At 44.6% G+C, this 16,200-nt stretch overlaps 1 protein-coding gene across 10 annotated transcripts in view; it reads right to left on the bottom strand.

Moving 5' to 3' along the window:
* PTPRU (protein tyrosine phosphatase receptor type U) overlaps positions 1-16,200 on the bottom strand; it is a 373,235-nt gene that overhangs the window by 128,938 nt on the left and 228,097 nt on the right. The window lies entirely within an intron of this gene.

Raw genomic sequence — 16,200 nt, 5'->3', positions numbered from 1 at the left:
TAGGCGTATCCTCCAAGAACTTGTCTTGCATGCGGAGTCTGACATTCTTTGAATTGGGAGTCATTTTGGACTCGCAGCTGTCCATGGAGGTGCAGGTCAATTCTGTGTCCAGGGCAGCTGTTTATCTGCTCCATCTGGTATGCAGGCTGAGACCCTACCTGCCAGCAGACTGTCTTGCCAGAGTGGTGCATGCTCTAGTTATCTCTCGCTTGGACTACTGCAATGCAATCTATGTGGGGCTACCTTTGAAGGTGACCCAGAAACTACAACTAATCCAGAATGCGGCAGCTAGACTGGTAACTGGGAGCGGCCGCTGAGACCATGTAACACCGGTCTTGAAAGACCTACACTGGCTCCCAGTACATTTCCAAGCACAATTCAAAGTGTTGGTGCTTACCTTTAAAGCCCTAAACGGCCTCGGTCCTGTATTCCTGAAGGAGCATCTCCACCCCCATCATTCTGCCCGGACACTGAGGTCCAGTGCCGAGGGCCTTCTGGTGGTTCCCTCACTGCGAGAAGTCAAATTACAGGAAACCAGGCAGAGGGCCTTCTCGGTAGTGGCACCCGCCCTGTGGAACACCCTCCCACCAGATGTCAAAGATATAAACAACTACCACATTTTTAGAAGACATCTGAAGGCAGCCCTATTTAGGGAAGCTTTTAATGTTTAATAGGTTATTGTATTTTAATATTCCGTTGGAAGCCGCCCAGAGTGGGCGGGGTATAAATAAATTGTTGTTGTTGTTGCAATATCCTGTGGCAAAGATAGGACCCAGAAGCAACATGACTCTGAAACCTCATGTGAGCAGGAGAGAGGACTCTACAGAGACACTTGAGATTCTACTATCCATAAGCATTCAACCATGTTTCCAACACACACACACCATCTTCCAAGTGCAACAGACAGGTTCTCCCTTTGCCCCTGGAATTTATTGACTCAATAACCTTGCCAAGTAGACTAGGCTGAGAGATGGTCACCTCAAAGTCACCCAGTGATCTGTGGAGTTGAGCAGGCATTTGAACCCAAGTCTCGCCCCTCCTAGTCAGACACTAACCCAGGATAGCCAACATGATGTCCTCCATACAAGCCCCATCAACCCCAGCTATCACGCCCAGTGGCCAGGGATGATTGGAGTTGTAGTCCAACATTGGCTAGCACTGCTCTGCCCATTACATCACACAGGCTGTGGGAAAGTCATCTTGATCCAAGGAATGAAACTTCCCTGTCAACTTAGGTTGCAAACATAAATTTCAGCAGCCAGAGGAGGGAGAAATCACACCATTACCGAACTGTGTTTGCATAATCCAGAGCACTCTGGGTTGATCACTGCAGACTGAGCCCTCAATCCTCCACAAATTAGCACTCAGGCAAATACATGCCTGGTGAATCGGCAGGCGACTCTCGCTCATGTTTATTTTATGGGGACGGCTTAATTGCCTTTTGCTGAGCCAAGGCAGTCAACCCGCTAACTAAAGGCAAGACAGGAGAGGATGAGGAGAGATGAGAAGGAGGAGGCTGCATATCTGAGCAGTGTCAGGAAGGGTCTGATGCACGCAACCCCCAGTTGGATCCCAGCGCTCAGTTTTGTCCTGCTACACCAATTAGGTCAGACAGTGAGCTGCACAGCTCTGTGAAAGAGCATCTATCTTGAATGTTCAATTCCTGGCATCTCTGGATAAGGCTGGGAGTGTCCCCTGCCAGTCAGTGTAGACAATACTGAGCTAGATGGACCCATTTTCTGATTTGGCAGGAGGAAGCTTCCTGGTGTGATCTAGATTGGGAATAAGGGACCTGTGCTGCAATCCAGATGTTTCAGGACTCCAGTTTCCTTCAGTCCCTGGCACGCCCCACGGAAGGATGTCTAAGAGAGAATGCAGCCCTCAGGCTGAAAAAGTCTCCACAACCTAAAGGAAGAAGGCAATGGAACAGGCAGCAGTGCCAGCAACAAGGGAAAGCTGGGTGAGCTCTAGAAGGGTTCCTACAGTGTGTCTCTTGCCCAAGGGCCCCCAGAACCTGTAGCCAGGGCCACCACCCAAACTCAGCACTCTTGGACAGCTTTGAAAGTCCATGTGCCCTGGGCAAGGCCAATTACATGGATATTGTCCCTCACCCATTTCTCTGGCCCTGGCAGAGCCAACTGATAGTGACGACTGAGCCTCAGAAGACAAGCTGCCACTGTGAATCTGGAGGGACACAACATCAACACACAGAGAGGAAGCGGCCTTACGCTGAGCTCAACAAGTTCAGTATTGTCTACACCGACCAACATGGCTCTCCAGGTTTTCAGGCAGGGAGATGATCCCAGTGCTACCCGAAGATGCCAGGAATTGAACCTGGGACCTTCTACATGCAAGATGGGTGTTCTAGCACTGAGCTATGGCCTTTCCTCCCAAATGCATTGTGGGAAATGTAAAATGGCAGGCAGATTGCTATCGCCCTCTGTAGTTTGTAGTGTTTCTTTCTGCAGCTCGCAATCCTTCAGGGGTCGGTGATGGTGAAGGATGTTGGGAAGGGGGCTTCACATGGAGCTAGCCCTCACTGTACCTTCTCTCAGATATTTTTGACATGGGCCTCAATCCATATTAATCAATTTGTTATCCCCCCCCCCCTTGTGAACCCAGTCCTGATGGTTCACACTAGCACCTGGCATTAGGCTTCTGCAAACACACCATACTCTGCCAGGAAGGATGGAGTGTCTGCCATTTACTCAGGCCTGGAGCTTTCGTAACCAGCTGCTCCAACGCCCACTGACGGGGACCTTGTGTAAATTTCTAATCTCCAGGCAATTTGGCTGGATTAGTGGAGCCCTGTCATTCCCTCTAATTATCAGCAACCCACAATAATAACAATGACAAACAACAAGCAAAAGAGCCATAACTAGGATCAATATTCACTGATTTAGCACAGATTCCCCCAGCCCGCCTTTCATTCCCCTTTCTCAAGGATGTCATTAAGGAGGAACAGACCAGGCAATTGCTTTGCAAAGATCACTATTCACAAACAGTATCATCTGCCACACAAGCTTTACAGCAGCCTCTAATTTTAGGCAGAATCGAGTGATTATATTCTCTTTAGGAGAAGGAAAAGCAGAAGGGGGAGGGAGAGAAGCAAAGCCCTTCGACTCCACAGACAGGGGCAGGGGCAAGGTACAAACAGCAGGATGGGGAAGTCCAAAAGCATTATTCAAAACCACCTCGGCAGAAACAGGCTTTAGGGGTTATGTGAATAATACTGCTTGCATTAAAGCTATAATTCACTTTATTGTGATCATGGGGGCTTTGTCAGACTCTGCGGTTGGATTGCAAAGGCTGGAGGTCTGTAATCTGTCTGCCGGAGCCAAGCTGAACAGTCCCTGGAAATGAAATATTATTCTTAATTTTATCTTTTTTTAAAAAAAAAGTTAGGGTTGTGCGTTCTTTAGTCCAGTCTTAAATATTCCAGTTTAAAACATAAGAGCATAACAAGAACCCTGCTGGATTGGTTCAATTGCCTGTCTAGTCCAGCACCCTATTCTCACAGTAGCCAACCAGATGCCCAGCAGAGGAATGCAAGCTGGGCATGAATGTCAACAGGTCTCTGACCTCCTGAGATGGATTCCCAGCAATAGGTATTCGGAGGCATAATGCCTCTGACATTGGAGGTAAAACATAGCCATTGTGGCTAGCAGCTGTTAAGAGCAATGTCCTCCACAAGTTTGTATAATCCACTTTGAAAGCCATGCATAAGAACAAGTCAAAGGAATAGGATTTGCACAGACAGGCTAGTGAAAGAGGCTGGCCAGCCATCCCCATTTATTTATTTATTTATTTGTTATTTTGAATTCATTGTTACATTTCTAGCCCAAAGAACAGTACATTCCTTCTATCTGAGATGGTCATTCTCTTCCACCAAGCACACAACTTTGGGAGGGACTCACATGGAGCAGTGAGGGAGCTAATCAGATCATCTGAATCAAACCTGGCGATCAATGGGATGGCAGGTCCTGCTATCTCCCCGGGATCTGAAATCTTGTGAACAGGGAGTGGATGGATCTTGTCTGCAATGTGCAAACATCTAACGCGGTTCACAGCCTGCCATTCCACATCACTATACAAGGTCCCTGCTTGTAGTAGGATCCCCAGAACTTGAATGTCTCAAATGAGTGAGTAGTTCATTTTGCCTCTAGGGTGCACACATCTGAACACAATGGATCACTGAAGCACCTAAATGCATGTGCCTGAATACTAAATATAGAATATTCCTAAATATAGAAACATTAGGAAGTCGCTTTCTACCAAGTGGGAAATATATAGGCCATTGGACTATATACAGTAGCTCTGTGTTGCCTACACTGACTGGCAGTTCTCCTAGGTGTCAAAGTAGAGGTTTGTTTTAGTCCTACCTAGAGATGCCAGGGATGGAACCTGGGATGATGCTCCATCAATGAGCCTTTCCCTAAAGCATCATGCAGTGCAGCAGCACACAGTGCACCTGCTGAGGTGCATTTTGAACTGTTGATACCTACAGTGCAATGACACTTTCCTAGGCTATCTCTAATTAAATTGGTTTTTCATCAATGGATGTCAGCTGGTTGCAAAATTAATGAATGCAAATATGGAGAAGGTGGATTCACACCTACAACAAGGCATAAACACAGGGTGGTGTTTGAAAGTGATATTTGAAAAATCTGAAAGTGATATTTGATGTGAGAATTGGGATGTTGTAAATGTTTCCCTACATTAAAAAAGTCAGAAACAATCCAATGGTTTGGAACAGTTCATTGAAACTGTTGAGACAGTAGCAAGCTGGGAGGAAGAACTCTGTGTAGAACCCAGGCATTCGGAAGGACTGTATTCTCTCGCATGGACTTCCTGGGCTCTGAGATCTTTTGGGGAGTCTCTTCTCTCAGTCCTGCCACTCTTACAGGCACATATGTTGGGGTGCAGGATTGGACCTTCTCGTTGGCTGCTCCCAGCCTTTGTTGCTCCCTTCCTAGAGAGGCTAGACCGGCTCCCTCCTTCTTGTTCTTCCACTGGCAGGTTTTTGCGAATTGACTGCTTTTAAGGAAAGGGCTCTTAAGTGTGTGTGTGTGTGTGTGTGTGTGTGTGTGTGTGTGTGTGTGAGTGTGAGTGTGAGTGAGTGTGAGAGAGTTGTTGGTGTTTACTATCTGAATTCTAATTGATACGTTTTAATTCTATAGAAAGTTTAATGGATTTTTAACTATAACCTTTTATATGTTCTTTAGCTATGTTTCTTTAATCTGTCTTTGTCTTCTGAACAAACAACAGCAACAACCCAGTTCCCAAATCATCATTAGTGTTGTGACCATTGGGACCTTTGCCCTGCCTTAGGTACTACAGATAGGCATCGCCTACTTTCCACTTGATAACGGCACTCTAAATATCCATTGCTAATTTCTGCATTGCTCTTGTAGATTGTATTATTTGGGGAGGTAAGGAGGACAAGCTAATTCACTGCAAAACAAGTAGGGGGGAATAAAAAGCAAAAGCCCACCATGCAAATAAAGCATTTCCACCTGATTTACAAGCTAATTTAATCCGAGGAGAGGTGCCCTACACAAAGCACTTATTGAATTATGGAAACCTTTGGGGCAGATATATGTATTTGCGCATGTAAACAGATGTGCAGTCTTCATCTGTGCTCAGCACTATGCAAATGCTCCATTTTATTACAAGTGTCTGGGATGCACCTGAGGAATCAAATCCGAGAAGGCACAAAGGAACCAATTTTCAGGATATTCCACCTTGTTTGCATTACCTGTAGAGGTTGGCACGATGCACTACAAATACTGCTGCGCTTTGGCATCTTTTAAGTAGAAATAGAAGACTCCCCCCCCCCCTTTTAAAAAAAGAGTTCCTAATCACCTTGCATTCTAGGAAAGCAATGCCATGGTATGTGATAGGATGCTCTCTAATTGTTGAGTGGCATCTGCTACTGTGTGGGTGATGATTTAGGCACTTCGCTGGGGTGGTTTTAGTATTGTACAGATAAACCATTGTTCGCTGCTCTTATGCTTAAAGCCTTTTGTATCTTTAGTATTGTTTGTAGGTCACCCTGAGACTGGCTTGTAAAAGGCATCTGAGAAATGTTAATAAAAATAATACTTAGCAACTATGTCTGGATTCTAGAGCTTGTGCAAAACAGTAATTCAGCCAAAAATCCATGCAATTGACCCAGATAAACACTTTCATTAAATCCTCACCCCACCAAAACAAAAAAACCCGAGACTTTATTTCACTAATTCAGTTTGCTGATTCATCGGTGCTTATTTTGGCATCAATGAGACTTTCAAAAATTGCAAATATAACTGAAAGTTGCTTCCAATTACACAGACATAAGATTATGTTCACACCTACGCCATACATTTTAAGCCCATTGAAACTAATTCAAAGCGACGTGATCAGTCGTCGTCCCGAAGAATCCTGGGAACTGTAGTTTGTTAAAATGTTGGGGGTTGTCACTCTGTGAGAGATAAAATACATTACCCAGGATTCTTTGAGGGATGCAATGTGCTTTGAATGTATGCTGTAGGTGTGACCTGTAATCAGAGCTGGCCTTACTTCATGCAGCAGATACTGGGCAGCAGTGTCATAGCAGCATCCCCCCTGGTTATATCCTTCAGCTGGAGGACAGATCTCCGCCCACACCCCTAACTAGCCTGCTGCCCTCAGGAGCAATGAAAGTCACTTTCCCAAGATTGAAATAAGATTCCATTGCCTTTCTTCATTGGCTTCTGTACTTGACCCCTGTACTTAGGACCTGGAAGATGCAAGGGAGGGAGGAGAAAATAGCTCTAGAAGGTGATGAGTTTGGACTAAATGAGTAATTTACATTGTACTCTGCTTGCAGCAGTGAAGTCTCTAATCAGCTGAGTTGCTCTGACATCGCAGACAATGGCAGAGTAAGCCGATCGGGCGCTAGGGGCAGGGCCAGCCGCCCGCGGGGGTGGGGCTGTTGAAAAAATGCTCTGGGGAAAATGGAGACCCACCCCCCCCCCCCGGACCTCTGAGCGTCTCTCGGTAGGCACATCTCTGGAATGACATGTCCCTTCATCTTCAGAGTGCCTTTCTGTGACACTTTTCATCTGAAAACTGCACACAGGTCTTCTAGCATCTGTAGATCTAAACTGCATTTTATTTAGATTCTATACAGACAATCCATAATCTCATCTGTGTTCTTCAAGCTCTGGCAGAACAACAACTGTTGCATACTGCAAAAGTGAAAGTACAGTTACAATAACATGCTCAGGCGGAAGAGATAAGACGGTCTTCCGTTCCCACACTCTTCTCAGACATCTCATGTGATTTATACTAATCACACCAGCAACATCAAGGCGAGATGGGGCAGGACGCTCCATGGGGCCTCCGCAGGGCCTCTGCCCTACAGCTGAGGGGGAGGCGGCGGGTGGACCGTTTGGGGCAGCACGCAGTCTGTGGGTGCCCAAGCCACTGCATCACTCCCAGGAGAGACACATGGCTTGGGCATGCTGCAAGCCCTGTGGTGAGTGCCACCTGGCACTTTGTCACCCCCTCAGTGGTGACACCTGGGGCTGCCCGCCCCTACCACACACGCCCTTCCTCCACCCCAGTCACAGAATGCCAACAAAAAGCAATTCCACCTCTCACCACTGCCTGCAGATCTCTGTTGTCTTCCTTAAAGGTGCCTTGAAAACTCCCCCCCAACCCGCCACCTTCCAGCTGTAAACACTAAGAAAGACACAGGGCCTGCAAAGGGATGTAGGCTGGGACTGTCTGCAGTGTCAGAATGGTAAATTCAATTGAAGAAGAGCCACTCGCCCCTGGAAAGCTCCCATCTGCTTGGGAGGATCGGTCTGGGCAGCAGAGGTCTGCCTGCTAATGAACCGTTCCATCTCCTAATGGGAAATGCTTCCATTATTTAATGTTTTGGAACAACCTTTGAGGGCTCAAATGACAGCAGCGCTGCCTCTTTTTTTATCCGTATCATTGATCTCTGTAGGAAGCGAATAACTCAGAAAGGGGTTGGCCTGAGAGCAGCTCAAGCTTTTGAGCTGCCCTGCTGGCAAACACACAAAATTTTACAAAGTTTCCTGCAGCTGGCAGCCAGTTTGATGATGAAAGGGTCAATTTTACAGGGAAGGAAGCTCAGAGGAGCCTTACCCGGAAGGAAAGGGGCACTCGTTTCAGGCACCCCACAGACTCTCTGAGGAAAAAAAGCTTGCTCTTTGTCTCTGGTTTTGCTTTGCAATTACTGATGGAGGAGTGCTCCTTTGCCAATACATACATGGCCCCTAAGAGGAGGAGGATGCCCTACACAATTGACATAATCCACTCCCCAACACCCCATTGGGGTTATATGGATCCCCTATGAAGAAAAGTTACAGCATTTGGGACTTTTTAATTGAGAGACAATTTTTTTAAAAATGTGAAATACACCCATGGATTTAAAATAATACCCAATTTGATCATTAGTAGCTAAGGAATGAGCTGGTTTTCTTTCAATACATATCACTGCCAATAGGGTATAATCTACAAGAGAAGATTGTGTCACCAGACTCGACACCACCACTGCCATCACTGGACCTATCATTCCATCTAAAAGTGTGCAAGGGTGGTACCAGAAGAATTTTGACCAAAATTTGGAATTAAGACAGAGGTTTCAATGTGTTTAGGAGAACCCACAATGTTTGAAGAGACACAAAAATTATTTGTGAGATGGAAAAAAGGGGGCAAAAATTCAACTCCAACACAAAACCCCAGGGTAGCCCAATAACGACTAAGCTTCCTCACTGCCCATGGAATGCTAACAATGTTGGCGGTTGGGATGAAAAGCTGAGAGGGGAATGGAATATTCTGGGCAAGGACATGATTTATTGGCTAAATTCCTGAACAGGAGCACTTCACAGTGCAATATGTTTTTGCAGGTCACATTTCTGTGTATGCAATAAACACCAGCTCCACTGTTCCAGTTCATCCGATATAGTTGTTGATGTTTTTCTACAGAAGCTCATACCATATTGGCATACTCTGGGTAGACGGTGCTGCTTTTGAAACATTTGAAACCATTTGTGTGTCCAGCCGCCTGCAGTAAGGACACCCCTGGGAGCTGCAAGTGGCTGAGGTTCCTGGGCACTTGATTGCCACGTATTCAGGCAAGCAAATGTCCTTCAAATGTTACAGAACAGACGAGGTCAACTTATGGCAGAACGATGCAAATGCATATTCTGCTTTAAGGTGTCAAAGAGCCTTCTGCGCAGGCACAATTGTGCAGAAGTAAGAGAAATAGCAACCAGCCTAATTTGGTTGCTGGAGTCATAATCACAGAATTTGAAGACTGAAAAAATGACAGCAGAGTACATCACTTTGCCTGCACTTTAGCAGTCCTAATTATATATATATATCAACAAAACAGGGGTGTTTTAATAGCCTCCTCCCCACCTTCAGATCAAAACTACTTTTCCATCTGATTGTTTTTAACATGAAAAAGATTTAACCAACCTACAAAAACATGAATTTCTAATGAACACTCCAGGACAAAAGCAATATATCAGAGAAAGAGCTTCATAAAGCAGTCCTGGGCAGATTCAGATAGCCACATTAGATAAATTGGATAGGCAAATAATTGAAACAGACATGTACAATTTTCAGTATCACCCTGCTCAGACAAAGATGTATCGATCCCCCGAGAAGCATAGACAGCACACTATATTAGACATCATATTCAACTCAAAGGATAAGAAGAAAGTCTTGTTAATCAGAAAAGCAGCTGGAGCGCTTACAGTACAGCAAAAAGCACAGCTGGAGTAACTGTATGCGGGCACAAGAAGAAAACAGCTGGAGCAATTATCGTGTGGTTAAAAGCAGCAGGGGAAATTGCAAGTTGAGAAAAATAGGTTAGGAATGCAGAGCTGGACACAAGGAAATTGGAGAGACTCAGCCTTTGCCTTTGAAGGAAGGGTTGCTCTCCTTCCTTTGGAAATGAAAAAGGCTAATCGTTAACACCTACTTTGATATTAGTTAGGACTATCAGGTGAACATTTGGTTATCTCTACAGTCATTCCTGGACAGGGATAGCCTAGCCACAGTTACCCATGCATTGGTAACCTCACACACTGGTTACTGCAATGTACTCTAGATGGGGCTGCCATTATTATTGGTCCAGGAGCTGTAGCCAGAATGCTGCAACTAGGTTGCTGTTGAGTGGTACACCTAGCCCTGGATGTGCAGCACCTTTGAAGAAGGACCTTCACTGGCTGCCAATTTGCCAGGATTGAGGTTTTTGTTGATGGATCTCAACCAAAACTCTCTGCTACCGGCTGCTTAGTCTGTGTTGTCCAGGATGACAACTCAGGAACATAACTTGTGATTCAAACTCTACACACCTCTGAACTCCAACACCAAACTACTGTGTCATGCTGCTTATAAGGGAAAACTTTTAGCCAATCACCACCTGTTGCTAGGCTTCTCTATCTCCAAGCAGACTTTCTCACGTACTCTTGCTTCACTTGGCTTCTTGCCAACTCACTAATTGTCCACTTCAAAGCTGCAGTTTCTCACAAACCTCAACAGTTTTATCCTTAATTTGTAAGTGGTTTGGGAGAAGGCCACCTGAAAGACCATCTTCTTCCATAGTGACCCATCCAGCCACTGTGATCACCTTCAGAGGACATCTTGGTTGTGCTACCACTTGTTGATGCCCGTCTGGCAGCAACCAACAAGAGGACCTTTTCTGTGGTGGCGATCCACACTTTGGAATAGCCCCCTTCCAGACATAATGCATTGCATACACTAATATCCTCGTGATTCTCAAGTATGCCGAAAACCTTTTCATTTACCTTAACTTTTCATTTCTGAACAAAGCCCCATGGTAGCTTTTAAGCATATTTGGACTACCTGGTCATATTCTGATTTGAATTACAGTGAATCAGAACAGAAGTATAGTGTCCTGACTAAGAGAAGTAATAGTACCACTCTGTTCTGCCTTAGTCAGACCACACCTGGAATACAGTGTCCAGTTCTGGGTGCCACAATTTTAAGAAGAATGTTGACAAGCTGGAATGTGTGCAGAGGAGGGCAACCAAGATGGGTCTGGAAACTAAGCCTTACAAGGAATGCTTGAAGGAGCTGGGTACGTTTAGCCTGGAAAAGAGGAGACTGAGAGGAGGTATGATAGTCATTTTCAAATATCTTAAGGGCTGCCACATGGAAGAGGGAGCATGCTTGTTTTCTCCTGTTCTTGAGGGTAGGACTTGAATCAATGGCTTCAAGTGAGATTGAAAGGAGATTCCGACTAAACATTCAGAAAAGCTTTTTGACAGTAAGAGCTGTTCAGCAGTCAAACGGACTCCCACGAGAAGTGTTGGACTCTCCTTCCTTGGAGGTTTTTAAGCAGAGGTTGGATGGCCATCTGTCAGGGATGCTTTAGCTGAGATTCCTGCATTGCAGGGGGTCGGACTAGATGACCATTGGGTCCCTTCCAACTATGATTCTATGAATATTTGGTGTTTGTTTGTATTTTTATACATATTAGCATTGTATTTCACCTGGAGGTGCTCGCATAACAAGAGATAAATATTTTAACAAACAAAAATAGGGGAAAAAACAATTTCAACAAATCAGAATATTATATCTAATATATAAACCAGGTTTTCCTTAATGATGTTGCAGTAGGTTTCTGTACATGCATGAAGACTAAATCTCCATCCTAATTTTAGCTAATTAATTGTTTTTTTCCAGTCAATTAATTGTAAAAGTAATGGGTTAAATTTGAAAAGTTTGCCTGTAAGGAAAACAACTGTTCTTAAGTTGTCTGTTGAATCTTGCCTTCATTTATACAGCTATTAAAGTCTCCTATGCAACCTTTATTCCCTCCCCCACCGTTGTTCTAGAACAATCTTCGACAATGTTCACAGCTAACTTTCAAGGCTGCCTGTACACTCTGCTGGTGCATGAGCTATCCACAGAGCCAGAGCAGTTACACAGGGATTTGGTGGCACTGAAATTAAGCCCACTAATATCCTCCACCCAATTGAGTCTTCAACAGGAACAAGCTCCTTCAGGTTAATTGCAAATACTTGAAGCTTAAGAGAAGGAAGAAAAAAATGACGACAAAATTGGGGAGATTAATTACAATGTAGCCCGGAGCTGTAAAGTCTTATGATAAAACTCTGGATGAGAAACTAAACAATTTCCCCTTGATTAATGTTGGTATTTACTCTGAACTTGTAAAGTGGAGTTAATTGCAAATTATGGGTGGAACACACAAGGTCTATGTACTTCCCTGCGGAAGCGTCTTTACATAGTGAGCATTTGGTCTTCCTATCCAGAGCAGTGCTTGAATATATTCATTGCTAGCAAAATGGCACATCATTATGATGAGCAGTGGAAGAGAGAGAGAGCGGCCCTGTGCTTGGGTTCTCTATCAACAGCTACTGGGCATGAGGGCTATGTTCTACAGGTTGTTGGATACTGGTTGTGGACACAGCAGGAGGGGAGAGTGCTCTTGTGGTCAGGTCCTGTTTGCAGGTCTCCCATGGACATTTGGGTGGCCACTGTGAGTCCAGGATGCTGGACAAGATGGGTCATTGGTCTGGTGGACATGCAAGGTAACAAAAGCATTCTGGGAGATGATATATAATGAGTTGGGAAAAAATGTTTGAAATAATATTTGTGGGGGAAAACAGAGGCTTTTTAATTAGGAATTTTAGGTGCAGAGATACCAAAGGAGCAGAAACGATTATTTACATATGCGACGACAGCAGCACGGATACTACTGGCCCAGAGATAAAGTCCCGACCAGAGACGAATGACTGATGAAGATGATGGACTACACCAAAATGGCAAAAAATACCAGGAAAATCAGAAACCAGGAAGAGAGGAACTTTAAGAAGGAATGGGAAAAATTCACAATGTACTTAAGAGAACACTTTAAACAACTAAACACTTTGGCAGGATTTGTAATGTACTAAAAACAAAGGCAAAAAATGGATTATTTAATAGAGGAAATATGTGAAGCAGTTGAAAAAGATTGAAAATGGTAACTTTGGAAGGGTGGAGGGGAGTCTAAGGATTCAGGGAATCCTAAATGATGTTGTTTAATGTTGGAATTTAAATGTGCAATGTAAAACTCAATAAAAAAGATTATAAATAATGGGTCATTGGTCTGATCTGGCAGGGCTCTTCTTAAGTTGTTTTGGCTGTAAGCCAGACCATCCCACCCTCAGCAGTGGAAAGCAGGCGCCTCCCCTGTTGCAGCGATATCACCAAAGTACAGCATTGGAGGAGGGAACACAACACACTGGGGACAGAACACACACTCTGCATGCAGAACTTTCCTGATTAAATCCCTTCAATATCCACTTTGTAAAGGATCAGGTTGCCGGTGTGGGAAAGATCGAGAAACATTACATAGGAATGTTCTGCCAAGGACCCAGAAGAGCCATTGCTAATCTGAGGAGACAAAGGACTAGATGTGAGAAAAACAAAGTGCCTGATTCAACTAATAAGTCCTACCAGAAGAAGCCCACAGAAGGACTTCTGCTAGCACAATGGGGGTCTTTCCTCCTCTCCCTGCACCCTGAGCCCCACAAACTGGCTTGTGGGGTTTTGAGAACCCCTGGAACAGTACACAAGGGGAAGTGGGGAGACAGATGGTTGCATCAGTCAAGCAGAAATGTTTACATCATGGGTAGGCAAACTAAGACCCAGGGGCCGGATCCAGCCCAATCGCCTTCTAAATGCAGCCTGCAGATGGTCCAGGAATCAGCGTGTTTTTACATGAGTAGAATGTGTCCTTTTATTTAAAATGCATCTCTGGGTTATTTGTGGGGCATAGGAATTTGTTCATTTCCCCCCCTCCAAAATATAGTCCGGCCCCCCACGAGGTCTGAGGGACAGTGGACCGGCCCCCTGCTGAAGAAGTTTGCTGACCCCTGGCTTACACTAATGGAGCAATATGCTTAGTGTTATTCTGAATTCCTCTCCCACCCAAGCAGGATATTTTCCAGAGACACAACTGGCGTGGTGAAGGGGCGAACCTCTGGCCCTTCAAATCTTACTAGATTTCAATTCAATCAGCTGGCTTGGTCAAGCCGCGTTCAGTAGCAAGACTTCTAACCAGGTTTTTCTCCTCCTTTCCAGAGAACGGGACAAAATAGCAGCAAGAATTCCTCCTTTGTTCTGCATCATTCTTCAGTTTCACTTCGTTTTCTCTACATTTCAATCCCCAATATATCCCAGGGAAAGCTTGCTTGTAGATCTTGTGCCTGACTTTTCTCTCTTCCATCTAGCCCACTCTATTTCCTCACTGTCCTCTTTCCAAGTAAACTGAACCTTTGTGTTCTGGCACTAAATTTGGGTAACCTCCAATTGACTCTTCCTGTCAGGCTTCTGTGCATCCATCTCCCATCTCCTGGCTTATTTGAAAGTGGAGAGGCATAATGTGGCCGGCTTTATCCAGAATACTGCTCATTTTATTGCTAGCATCTTTCTTGTTGATGTCACTGTCATCACCAGGTCTTTGTTGGTTGGTATGTTTCCTAGCTCTGTGGCCAGTTAGGGGCTTGATGCTAGGCAGATTTAATGCTTCTTTAATGTTGGTATTTCACATAAAAATGGGGGGGGGACACAAATAATAGAAAGCAAATTTCATTTTCAACTATGTAATTATATGGGTGAAGATCATACATAAAGTTGTATGCCGTCTTGATATTTTGTATTCCAGTAAGTCATAAATGGTTTATAAATGCGTTCATTCTTTTCAATGAATTTATCTGATGCATGTCCTTCTTCACATTGTTTTACTAATGCGTATATCTTTTTTATGTGGTCAGGGATAAATCCCCTTTTTGTCACATACAGAGGGAGAGAACGAAAGAGAGCTGACAGGAGAGCATGAGTTAGAGATCAGTTAAATCCCCCATCATCTTGATTCAGAATAGGCTTGTTCTTTTCCAGCTTTTTCAGATAATTCTCAGGGAAAACTCAAGGTGTTTCCAAAGAGTTCTCTAGCTTTGTGGAGATGTTCATCAGCTGTAGAACATCTGCCTTGCATTGCATTGCAGATAAGGTCCCAGTTTCAATCCCTGGTATCTTCAGGTAGGACTAGAAAAAGGGCCTGCCTGAAATCCTGGACAGCCACTGACAGTCAGTGTAGATCAGTGTTTTCCAAACTTGGGCCTCCAGCTGTTTTTGGACTACAACTCCCATCATCCCTATCTATCAGAACCAGTGGTCATGGATGATGGGAAATGTAGTCCTAAAACAGCTGGAGAACCAAGTTTGGAAAACACTGGTGTAGACAATACTGAGCTGGATGGGCCAATGGGTCTGACTCAGTAGAAGTGCCCATTCCAAATGTTTCTCCACTTTCCACTGGCCTCCATTTACCACAGACTTTTCTAAGTATAGCTGGTTTCCTCTTTCTCTCCTTTTGAAAGTTATCTGCTTCTCTTTCCCCCAAAACCATGACAGAGGCAGGGAGAGGTGACAGGAATAAGTTGCTTCTCCCACCTTCCTCAAGCCCCAAAGACTTGCCAACGTCAACAGTGAATTTCCAACACCAGATCTCCAGTAACCAGAGACCACACGTACACTATACATTTAAAGCACCAAGACACTGCTTGAAACAGTCATGGGCTTCCCCGAAGAATTCTGGAAGCTGTAGTTTAAGGGTGCTGAAAGCTGTTAAGAGGCCTCTATTCCTCTACTGGAGATACAATTCCCAGAGTTTCCTGTGAGAAGGAATTGATTGTTAAATGACCGCAGAAATAGGGCCAGTGAATGTCACCCTCCTCTCCCCTTTGTGAGATTGTAATTATGAAAAGGCAGAATGGCTAAATGGGGTTAAGGAACAGCTTCATACTCACATGGTTGTGGCTTGACACAAGTATCTCACACACATCCTTCTTACACAAAGGTCACACACACACACGACTTAAAGCAAGGATGAGGAAACTGTGAGCCTCCAGATGTTGTTGGACTCCAACTCCCATCAGTCGCAACAAGCGCAGCCAACAGACAGCGATGATGGATGTTGTACTTCAAAACATCTGGAGAGCCACAGGTTTCACACCCCCAGCTTAGAGTTAAATGCTCCATAGAGACCAAATTCATTTTCACTTCAGTCATGTACTCAAATACACTGACAGGTTAGTACCGAGGAGACTTACATTTCAGGTTCTAGACATGATGCACTGTATAAAAAGGCCCATATTCTGCTAT

This window comes from Podarcis melisellensis (assembly GCF_964234715.1).
Source record: "Podarcis melisellensis genome assembly, chromosome: 8".
Lineage (NCBI taxonomy): Eukaryota > Metazoa > Chordata > Lepidosauria > Squamata > Lacertidae > Podarcis > Podarcis melisellensis.
This window is presented reverse-complemented; position numbering and strand designations above follow the sequence as displayed.